We start from the raw sequence: 11,738 nt of genomic DNA, 5'->3' as shown, positions 1-11,738 counted from the left end.
AAGAGGCCTTTGATATACTCAAAACATACCGGCTCCGACTCAACGCATCGAAGTGCGCGTTTGGAGTTGGATCAGGTAAGTTTCTGGGGTACCTGGTAACAAGAAAGGGCATTGAGGCCAGCCCAGATCAAATCAAGGCCATCATAGAGTTGAAGAGCCCGATGTCGGCAAAACAGGTGCAGATGCTAACTGGAAGGGCTGCAGCCCTAAATAGATTCATCAGCAAAAGCTCAGACAAATGTAAACCTTTCTTTAACCTGGTGAAGAAGGCTACAGACTTCCTATGGACTGAGGAATGTGAGGCCGCTTTGGCCGACCTAAAAAAGTATCTGACCACGGCTCCAGTCCTCTCAACACCTGAACCTGCAGAAGAACTGTTTTTGTATTTGGCAGTTTCAGAACACGCAGTAAGTGCAGTGCTAATCCGAGAGGAAAAGGGGGAGCAAAAGGCTGTTTATTATGTAAGCAAAACCTTGCCCGATGCAGAAACAATGTACCTTCCACTAGAAAAATTAACGCTAGCCTTAGTAATGGCTTCAAAGAAGCTGAACCAGTACTTTTAAGCGCACAAGATTATAGTGCTAACAGAAGTCCTTGTTACAACAAAGAGACTTAACTGGAAGAATAGCAAGATGGGCAGTGGCCTTGGGCCAGTACGACCTGGAGTTCAGGCCGAGAACAGCAATTAAAGGCCAAGTTTTGGCTGACTTCGTAGCCAAATTCACGCCGGAATCCATCGAACATCGGGCTCCGTTGAGCCAAGATGAACGATGTCCAAGCAAACAAGGAGAAGCCCAGCCAAAGGCAAAAGAACAAGGAAAGGAAAAACTCAGACCCTGCAGCATTTACATCGGCGACTCCTTTCGCCTGTTTGTCGATGGGAGCTCAAACTGGCAAGGAGCGGGGGCAGGAGTAGTGTTAATATCTCCTAATGGGGAGATATTGGAACTGTCTATTCGATTAGGGTTCAAGGCCTCAAACAATGAGGCAGAATACGAAGCATTGATTGTAGGACTAAAGTTTGCAGTGGCAACAGAAGCAGATGAGGTAATAATTTTTTGTGATTCACAACTTATAGTAAATCAAACAACAAGAGAGTTTGCAACCCGAGATGAGAGGATGTCGGCATACGCAAAGGAAGTCATCAGGTTGGCAGCCTTGTTTCGCAACTGCCGACTTCTGCAAGTTAGCCGAGATGATAACAGCCACACCGACGCATTGGCCAACTTGGCAAGTTCAATACAAACTGGAAAAGCAAGGACAATAATGGTTGACTATTTGTCAAACCCGAGCATAAAACCACCGATCACAAAACAAGAAGTAATGTGTGTGGACTTGGGACCAAGCTGGATGAATGCGATTGTTGCATTCCTAAAAGAGGAAAAGCTGCCAGAAGACCATAAGGAAGCACACAAGGTCAAATTGAAGTCGGCAAGATTCAATCTGATAGCGGACGGACATCTCTACAGAAAGTCCTTCACTGGACCCTTTTTAAGGTGCGTACACCCTTTGCTGGTTGAAGATTTTCTATATGAAATTCATGAAAGAGTTTGTGGAAGCCACGCTGGAGGCAGATCACTAGCTCACAGGGCCATTACCCAGGGGTATTGGTGGCCCTACGTGCAAAAAAATGCAGAAGCCTACGTGAAGAAGTGTGAACAATGCCAAAGGTTCGCACCTTTGACACACCAGCCAACTGCTGACCTGAACCCTGTATCCAGTCCATGGCCATTTGCCTAATGGGGCATGGATCTCATTGGGTAGTTGCCCTAAGAAACTGGGCAAAGGAAGTACTTGCTGGTAGCAACGGATTACTTCACAAAGTGGATAGAAGCAGAACCTCTTGCCAAAATCCGAGATGTGGACGTCAAGAACTTCATATGGAGAAACATCATCACCAGATTTGGCATTCCAAGGGCAATAGTTGCCGACAGCGGAACGCAGTTTGACAGCAAACTTATCAAGAACTTCCGTGCAAAATTCAAGATAAAGAATTACTTTTCAATACCAAGCTTTCCCCAAAGCAATGGGCAAGCAGAAGCATCCAATAAAGTAATTTTGGATGGGATAAAGAAGAGGCTGCAGGCAGCAAAAGGAAAATGGTTAGACGAGTTGCCCAATGTACTCTAGGCATATCGGACTACGTCGAGAAGATCAACAGGGGAAACCCCCTTTGCTATGGCTTACGGCACAGAAGCAGTCATCCCACTGGAGATCGGCATCCTAGGGATCAGAATCCAGGGGGTAGAGAATGGGACTAATGACATACTTCTAGCTCTAGATCTAGATCTCCTAGAAAAATGAAGAGAGAAAGCTGCAATTCAGCTCGCAGCATACCAGCAGCAGCTTGCTAGAGCTTACAATAAGAGGGTCAATCCAAGGGATTTTCAGGTCGACGACCTAGTCCTAAGAAAAGTTGTTGGCAACAAGAAGGATCCCAGAGAGGGCAAACTTGGCCCAAACTGGGAAGGACCCTACAGAATTACTTTGGTATTAGGCAATGGAGCATACCGGCTTGAAGATAATGAGGGCAAAGCATTGCCAAGACCCTGGAACACTTGTAATTTGAAATTTTTCTATCATTAGATGTTTCTTGTTATTTTTTTCTTTTTGCCGACGTCATCAATAAAATCTTAGCAGAATTTTCCAAGACTTGTGAGTTGATAAAAGATGCATAATGTTGTTTCTGAATAATGAGAATCCAAGTGGAACTTAGGTTCACATTGGGGGCAGAGAGAAGATATAAATGCTTAACGCTTGTTGAAATTTGTAGCAATTTACAAGTTAAAGTTAAGCCGAGATTATTGTTTATCTTCACTTGTTAAAATTTGTAGCAATTTACAAGTTGAAGTTAAGCCGAGATTATTGTTTATCTTCACTTGTTGAAATTTGTAGCAATTTACAAGTTGAAGTTAAACCGAAGTAATACTTAACGCTTGTTGAAATTTGTAGCAATTTACAAGTTGAAATTAAGCCGAGATTATTGTTTATCTTCACTTGTTGAAATTTGTAGCAATTTACAAGTTGAAGTTAAAGCCGAGATTATTGTTTATCTTCATTTGTTGAAATTTGTAGCAATTTACAAGTTGAAATTAAACCGAAGTAATGCTTAACGCTTGTTGAAATTTGTAGCAATTTACAAGTTGAAGTTAAGCCGAGATTATTGTTTATCTTCACTTGTTGAAATTTGTAGCAATTTACAAGTTGAAATTAATCTGAGATTATTGTTTATCTTCACTTGTTGAAATTGATGGACAATTTACAAGTTGAAGTTAAGCCGAAATCATTACTTAACACTTGTTGAAATTTGTGGACAATTTACAAGTTAAGTTAAACCAGTATGATGTTCAACATCTGTTAAAAGTTTACAAGAAATTTGTCTATCCAAGGTGTGTCACCCCGAGAAGATTGCATAGAGAAGGAAGAGTACATAAGACATGCAAAATATTCTAAGTATATAATCATGCAAGAGCAGTTAGAAGAAGACAAAGATACAAGCATTCACTGAAGGAAAGTTGTGTTAAGCATTCAGTTGCAACAGGGGCACATCGGTCGTATGAAAAAGGCTACATTGTCTAAGGAAACAAAACAGTACAAAAGACAAGACATGAAAAACATGAAAATTAAGCTTTATTAGCATCAACATCAACAGCAACTTCGGTTTGGACCTCGGAAGGTTCTGAAAGCGCTACCTTGGCCGCCTTCTCCTCCGCGATCTCAACATCAATCTGGGCAAGGGTTTCGTCAATGCTTTTGTCGGCTACAGGAACGTCGAAGGATGCCTGCTCCGGGGCAGTTTCCTTGACAACTCCATCGCCCTCTTCATCTTGAGTCAAGTCCAGGACTTGCTCATTTTGAAGAGGGGACTTGGCCCCATCGACATCTTTGGTTTTTCTCACCAAAGCCTCATCCTCTTCCTCGTCACCATCCTTAGACTCAGATTCACCGACGTCTTGATTTGAAGGTTGAGTTGGAGGGAATGGAAGAGGGATGGCATTGGCTTTCCTCAACGGTGAGTCCTCTAGGACGTTGAGTTTTTTCAGAAGAGACATCCAACCAAGGGTGAAACCCTTGTTGCATGCCTGTTTCACTTGAAGTTCATAGGCCTCAGTAACGTCGGCCATGCCTTGAGTGTACGCCTTTTCATCAGCTTCTTTTATTTCGGCATCCTTGGTGGCCAGGGCCTCCTGAAGCCCCTTTTCGGCCTGGGCCATTTTTTCCTCAGCTTCTCTCTTCTGAGACTTAGCCATTTTCCTGATGGCTTCAGCAGCCTCAGCCTTCTCTTCGGCATTGGTCTGAGCTTTTATTGCAGCCTCGGCTTGGTCCTCCAGTTTTTTCATCTTTGATTGAAGACCTTTGTTGGTCTTTTGGAGGGCAGAGAACTCCCTTTTCATCTCGACAAGCCTCTCCCGATTCTCAAAAGATTGCATTGAGAAAGAGTGGGCATGCTGGATGGCCTGAGAGAAAACAGAGGTATTAGAGAATGTTCAAAGTATGAAATAAAGAGAAAGAAAGAAGAAAATTACCAAAAGGAAGACATTTACCTGAACGGAGTGCTGAAGCATTAGAGTATAGTTCTCGTACTCACTATACTGGGCGTTTCGCTGCAGATCGCCTAGAAGAAGCAGAGTGGTATTGAGTGCGGAGCCGACGTTTATATCATCGGCACCATCACTTGCCATGACAAGCTTGTCTTCCAAAGTAATTGTGGGGGCCCAGAGGGCATCGGGCTTTTTTGATCCCAAAGTTGTTGCAGAAGAAGACCTCAGCTTTTTTGGTTGTTGGGATTCTGGTGGTTGAGACTCAGAGCGCCTCTTCCCAGCGGAAGGCTGAGATTTATCACTCTCAGCCAACTTTGAAATAGGCAGAGTGTCTTCAGACTCAACCTGAGCTACCTTGGCCCTTGGTTGAGCCTTTTTTTATTCTTTTTGGTTTTGGTGGAGGAAGGGTTTGTGCAGGTTGATCGTCAACAGATGATGAAATACTGGCCAGAAGATCTTTTGCAACTGGTTTTGGGCGGCCCATCTCAGCAGAAAGGACAAGTCGTCGCCGACGTTTGTGTTCTGATATCGGGACCAAGTATGGAGCCGAGGTTGATGGCTGATCAGCTGGATCAGATGTTGATCCTTGATCTGTTCGTGATATGGATACAGTCAATGGAGTTGTAGCAGAGGGTGAAGAAAGGCTTTTCTTCTTCCTTTTGGGAACGTCGGGCAAAGTTGACTTGTATGATGGAATAAAATTGAGAAGCACAGGCCCTTTCCTTTTATGGACTGGCAAGTCCAGAAGTTTCTTCAAGTCCTTGCTGGGGACAAAGGATTGCCGAAAATTTTTCGGTGGCTGACGAACAGCTACAAGAAGAACAGACGTCAGAAACAGACAAAGTATTTAAGACTTCGAAAGAAAACAGGCAAAGATGAATACTGGGCTCTTACCTTTGCCCTCTAAAACTGATCGGGGAAGAGGGTAGAGATGGATGTCCTCGTCTAGAGCAAACTCCCAATTTTCCGAGGTAATGAGATAGTCATCTCCAGCCCCCTTATTGGAGTCTGGGAGGTCGGCTACAATTTTGAATTCTGTAGACCTCGGCTTAAGGTAATAAATGTAGCCTTTTTCTTTCAAATTAAGGGAACACATGATATAGCAATACTGGATATCGGCTAAGGTGATCCTAGCGTTTTCTTGTTTAGCTAAGGCTATGACACCAAAGATCACTCGATAGGAATTGATTACCAGTTGCACGGGGTTCAACTTATAATAGTGAAGAATCTCGCGAAAAAGGATGTTGAGTGGGAGCCGGAGTCCGCACTCAGTAAAAGCTACAATGGGAAAGGGCATGGAGTTTTCTGTAGGCATGATGGAGTCATCATCCCCAGCCAGCCTCAGATGGACATCGCAGGGATGGAGAACTCTTGCCTAAAGTACTCAAGTTTGGTCGGGGTATCTACCCTATGTCTCTACATACCCATGATATCGGCCTGAAAAGGGTTGGAATTCAGAAAGAAGATATTTCTTATTGATGGGACCTCGGCAAAAACCTAGGTTTGGACTGGTACATAAATTTGTAAGGAATGTTTCAGTTTTGCCCTAAATCGTGGGTTCTACAAACAAATCCCAAACCTAAAACTATGGAGATGAAAATCAAAGGCACAGAGTTGGAAAAGACACAAAAAACAGAAAGCAAGAATGGAATTTCAGAATCAAGAACAGAGATGGTTTATCAAGAGCATAAAGAATACAAGAAATACAGGGCCAAGATTAGTGACAAAGATACAGGGAAGTAGTGAAACAATGCGTGTGTTCAAGATATGGGCAAATGCAAAATCATGGGAAGGACACATTCAGGTGTATGAATCGCAAATTAAAAGTTTCAACAGATGCAGTAAAGGCAACAAGTAATGAAGAATATCAACAGAATTGAAAACAAAAGGAACAGTAGCATACCAGAAAAGAGTGAAGCCGGTATGAAGATTGCCGAAGTCCGACGATGGTTACAGGAGTAACAGAGTAATGAAAGCTTCACCAGAAAGACGAATGAAGACAACTGCAGAGCTTGGAGCTTGAGCAATGGCGGATTCGAAAGAAAGAGTTTTAGAGAGAGAAAAAGCAAGAGAAATCAGATGCAAAAGTGGAAAAATGAAGAAAGGGGGAAAGGTTTTTGTCAAAAATGAAAACGCCGGCAAAAAATAATCAATATGCCTAGAAGAACGTATATGTCAGACGGCGCACGTGAGAAAGAGACGGCTTACGGGCGCGTCACAGGTATGAACCAGTAAGAAAGAACGCGTGGTTAAAAACGGTTGAATTATGGTGTATGACAGCTCATACGCGTGGAAGGATTCTTGAAGTTCTTGTTCTTCAATAAAAGGATATCGGCCAAAATAATGATCTCGGCTGAGATATTGAAAACCGATGTACTGGAAAAATGGAATGATATAGGTTCCATCACCTCAGAATGCCGAGGTAATAGAACCTAGGGGGCAGTTGTGGGGATATATTTTCTAAGTACCAACACGTGGCAAGGTGACGCCGATGTGTCAGCCGAGGTGCCACGTGTCCTGGTCGTGACGCTGAGGTTGTCTCTGAAGATATCGGAATCCGAGATAAACGGATAAGGGACAAGAGTCCTAGAATAAAGAGGAGATTTAGCCAAGATAAGGATAAACCTCTTAGAGAGTTTATCTTTATCTCTTGAGGAGTCCAAAGTAAGTACTGAATTGGAGTCTATAGAAGTGAGGCTTCTAGTGGGACTAGGATTAAGTAAACTATAAAAGAGAGGCACCCCCGTGGGTCTAAGGTACGCAATTTTATGCTTTGAATAGTGAGTTTAGCACTTGATTATCTTTGAGAGATATACTGACTTGATCGTCGAAGTGCTCCCGGGTGGAAGAGCTACTGCCGGAGCCTTTTCTTTCTGTTACAGGTTAACTGAAGCCATCTATTCTACCGGTGCTCTTTAGCTGATTACTAAACGGGCAATGTGGTCAGAAAATTATTCACACACTTTTATTTTTATTTTTTTTACTGGGGGCCGGTCACTGCATAATAAAAACATAAATAAATAAAAGCTCTTTAGATGTATTTTTTCTTATTAAAATAGTAGAATGAAGTAAATTTTTTATTTAATTATTTTTATTTGCCTCCGCCTACGCCATTTAATTTGTTACAAATAAATTAGTAAGTTGCGATTCCTACCCCAAGCGCCTGGGATTGGGTCGTGACATTCATCCTACAATGTAAATACATAATCTGAACACAAGAAAAATACAAATAGTAGGAAATTAAATCCAAATTGAACTCCTCCGTTCCAGAAGTTTCATCTTCATTCTAGACTCATTTCTTTTGCAGCCTCCAAATGCACAGTGATAAAATTTTATGAATTCTTCAGAAGTTTCTAGCTTCTTCTCTTCTTTAAAATTCAAATTGAATTCTTTTTCTTTAATCTGAAACTCTTTGTAACCTTTTTGTCCAAACTCAAATTGAGTTTGATTTCCAACAGATACATTGTCTCCAATACTGATTAATTTAATTAAGAAAAATATTATACAAACTAATGCATTTTATTATTATTTTTTATAAAATTTAAAATTTTAAATATGGCTTACTTCAATCTAATGACGTGATCTGTGTCACATCAATAAAAAAAATTATAAAAATTGTTAGTTTATACAATATTATTATTTAATTAGGCTCTTAAATTATGAACTAATAACCCTTTCTAAAGTTGTCCATCAAGACTTTTTTTCTCAGGAAGTTGCAGAATACATCTGAGTTTTGCCCTTAAAAATATTAGCAGAAATTAGGTCACCCACCCCATTGATGAATTTAATTATATAGATGCAAACGAGGTCTAATGTCTGCCAGTTTGACTTGAATACTAAGGACACGTTTTCAAATCCTCAAATTTTTGTCCAAAATGTGGAATCTGACCTCAAAACTATGACCATCACTCTCACTTAATAATGGCATCCAAGAAATCACACACCTAAGCAAAAGTTGGAAAAAAAACATAAAGATTATTATGCCGGTTGCAACACTTTTATTACCTTCACAATTTATCAGGTGGAGATGTTTGATTAATAATATTGACATGTTAAATGTCGTAACATCATTTTCGGAAGACAAGAATGAAGAGACAGAACGAATTTCTCATTTCAATTTTTTTTTACTCAATTGTTTAAGTATGTTCAATGAGAATACAAACTAGGTTTTATGTCAAAGTGAAATTATCAAACTAAATCAAGGATAAAATGATTCATTTAAAAGGAAATGGACCATTTTAAATTATTAGTCAATCTCTCAACAATCTAAGTAGAATAAATGGATTGTTTTTCTTTGATTTCAATTTAATTTTTAAAGCCATGTTATCAATTGGACTAAATCAACACACTGTGAAAATTTTTTAAATAAAATTGATGTAATTAAAATTATAAAGATCAAACCAATACAAGAGTCAAACTATTATATATATAATATATATATGGGTGTAATTTGTCAATAAAACAAGTAATAAATCATATTCCTAGGTTCCTAACCAAACCAAACAATTAAATTGCATTGACTAGTGTTATTAGTAATGGCATTCTGGAAAATTATAAAATTCTCAATCCTTTTCTTTAATTTTTCTCATCCAAACATAACTTAAAAATAATCAAATAGCTTTTTCGTCTATGATGTCTTCATGGAAAAATATACATATATATAAAGAAAAGAAATAGATCGAAATAACATTAAGGATGAGAACACAAGGCTTGTTTGGTTGCAAAGAATACAGAGAGAAACAGAAGCAAATTTAGGATTTACAATCACACTAAAATCAAACTTCAACAGAATCAAAACCTTCTTTCCTTTCTTCTCTCTTTTGGGCAACCAAACACACCACATAACCCCCCAAAAAAACAAAAAACAAAAAAACATAGTAACTAAAAGTTGGATCCATGAAGGTTTAGAAAATAAACCCAAAAAGCTTGATTCATTTCTGAGTCCTTTTGGTGGTGATTTCTTCATGAAGAATCTGAAGCAAGACAGTGCTCTTGCATTTGGGGCACTTTGGATCATCCTCAGACAACATAACATACATGAGACACTGAGGGCATCCCACAAGCATCATTGTTTTCGCTTCCGGGCTGCTTGGATAGCGAAAACAGCGGTGGTGGTGGTGATCGGGGCTGAGCTCCAACGACGACACGCACGAGCTCGGAGGAGACAACGAAACTGATCTGTTCGTTGGCGACGATGCTGCTTGGAGCTGTGGGTATGGCCATGGAGGAGATAGGTTGAGCTTCAAGTCAAGCTTTGGAATGCTGTTGGCCTTGTGATTCATTTTTATGTAGAATCTGAAAAACAATCATAAAAAAAAAAACAAAAAAAAAAAACAAAAAAAAATAAAAAATAAATGAGATAATCGTATAGGCATTTATGCAATGTAATTTTGGACTTTCTATATTGTTGTTATTCATTAATATATTAACTGATATATTACATATCACTGATACTGATACGGATTCTAATACCCATATTTAGAATTATGAGTTGGTGGAGAAAATGAATGGAACAGTGAAATGAAAATTAAGAAGATGAACAAAATAATAATTTAAATACTTTTTTTTTTTTTTTTTGATGAACAAGTGGAAGAGGCAATCGTACTTGTCCAATTCAGTAGAGGAAGAGAGAAGAATGGGATAGTTTGAGAGCTGAACGGATGATCTGATGACAGAAACCAAGTCCAAGCATCAAGATGAGTTTGGTATGTTTGGTTTTTGGACTGAATGGACGTTATATATATAATGGCAAGGAGAGAGAGAAATTGACAGGTTTTTTAGCAGCAACGATTCAGAGTATTAATTTTGATGTTTTAATGGAGCACTAATAACATGGTAAGGGAAAAAAAAAATCAAGATCAAAACATCACATCACAATAGGTGGAGCTTACTGTCAGTTTATTAAAACTAACTTTAAAATTCAAAAATTAGAGTTTCAAGACATTTTTCTTTTTTTAGTTAGGACTGAAGGTTGGTGTAGATATTATATGAGAGAGAGAGAGTGAGTGAATGGGGGCATTGAAGTGAATTGAACTGAACTGAATGCAGAGAAGAGAGATTTGGTAGATGATGAGTGTAAATTCAGTAATGATAGCATCTTCTTAAATACCGGTTGGATCGTATATTGAATTTTTATCCTTGTGGTGTTGATACATGAGTTTTTATTTTTTTTATATCAATACATTCCAATATATAGGAGTATTTTATTTTTACAACTAATAATTTCGATATTGTTGCTCTGCAATTGAAATTGATATAAACCATAGATCTCCCAATTTGACAATTTTGCATTCACTGATTTCAGCTTAACATAGGGATAAAAATAACTAGGGCTTGGTTTGGCAATCACTTAATATAATAAAACAGTCAAAAAATTATTATAAAAAATTCAATTTTCATCTCTAATTTTTTTTTGTATATCTTTTCGTAAAAAAGTTAAAAAACTAATTAAAATAGCTAATTTTCAAAACAACCCTTATTATTTAAAAAAATGACATTACTACATCACTCACATATGAAATTTTTAAGGAAAATTATGCAAATAGTCCCTATAATTTACACGATGTGTCAATTTGGTCTTTGTAATTTCAATTTGCTCGATTTTGCCCCTTAATTTAACGGATTGTATCATTTTAGTCCAATAAATAACAGTTGTTAAATTAATTTAACGAAAAATCAAACAATGTGTCAATTTGGTCCTTGTATTTTTCACAATGTGTCAATTTAGTCCCTGGCAAAATCAAAAAAATTAAAACTACAGGGACCAAATTAACACATGGTGTAAAGTACAGGGACCAAATTGACACATTGTTTGGCCTTCTGTTAAATTAACTTAATAACCGTTATTTATTGGACTAAAATGGCACAATCCATTAAATTAAGAGACAAAATTGAACAAATTGAAACTACAAGGACCAAATTAACACTTGTGTAAACTACATGAACTATTTACATAATTTATCTAAATTTTTAATATATAATTTTTGTTTCGAAAATTATTTTTCTCATAAATTTTGGCGGCAAATGGCAAGAACAGTCTTATCTCAAGAGGGTAGGAGAGAGAAATTAATGGAGTAAAGATTGCAACAACGAAGTACTTGGGGAAATAGGAGTAAATACTACAACAACAAATAGTAGGAAGCCTTCATTCATTGTTAGCTGTAACAGTTATTATTTAAAAAAGTTAGTGATTTTGTG

General features: G+C 38.4%; 1 long non-coding RNA gene across 1 annotated transcript; it reads right to left on the bottom strand.

Annotated features, from left to right (window-relative positions):
* Positions 1 to 9,202: 9,202 nt before the first annotated feature.
* On the bottom strand, positions 9,203 to 10,326 carry LOC114287625 (uncharacterized). Its single transcript, XR_003637957.2, has 2 exons — positions 10,147 to 10,326; positions 9,203 to 9,836 (listed from the first exon to the last, which is right to left on the bottom strand). It is a non-coding gene; the product is annotated as an uncharacterized LOC114287625 (long non-coding RNA).
* Positions 10,327 to 11,738: the final 1,412 nt, after the last annotated feature.

The sequence above is a fragment of the Camellia sinensis genome, chromosome 12, assembly GCF_055761805.1.
Source record: "Camellia sinensis isolate YWXY chromosome 12, ASM5576180v1, whole genome shotgun sequence".
Lineage (NCBI taxonomy): Eukaryota > Viridiplantae > Streptophyta > Magnoliopsida > Ericales > Theaceae > Camellia > Camellia sinensis.
The sequence above is the reverse complement of the archived record's forward strand: the minus strand, read 5'-3'. Positions and strand labels throughout refer to the sequence as shown.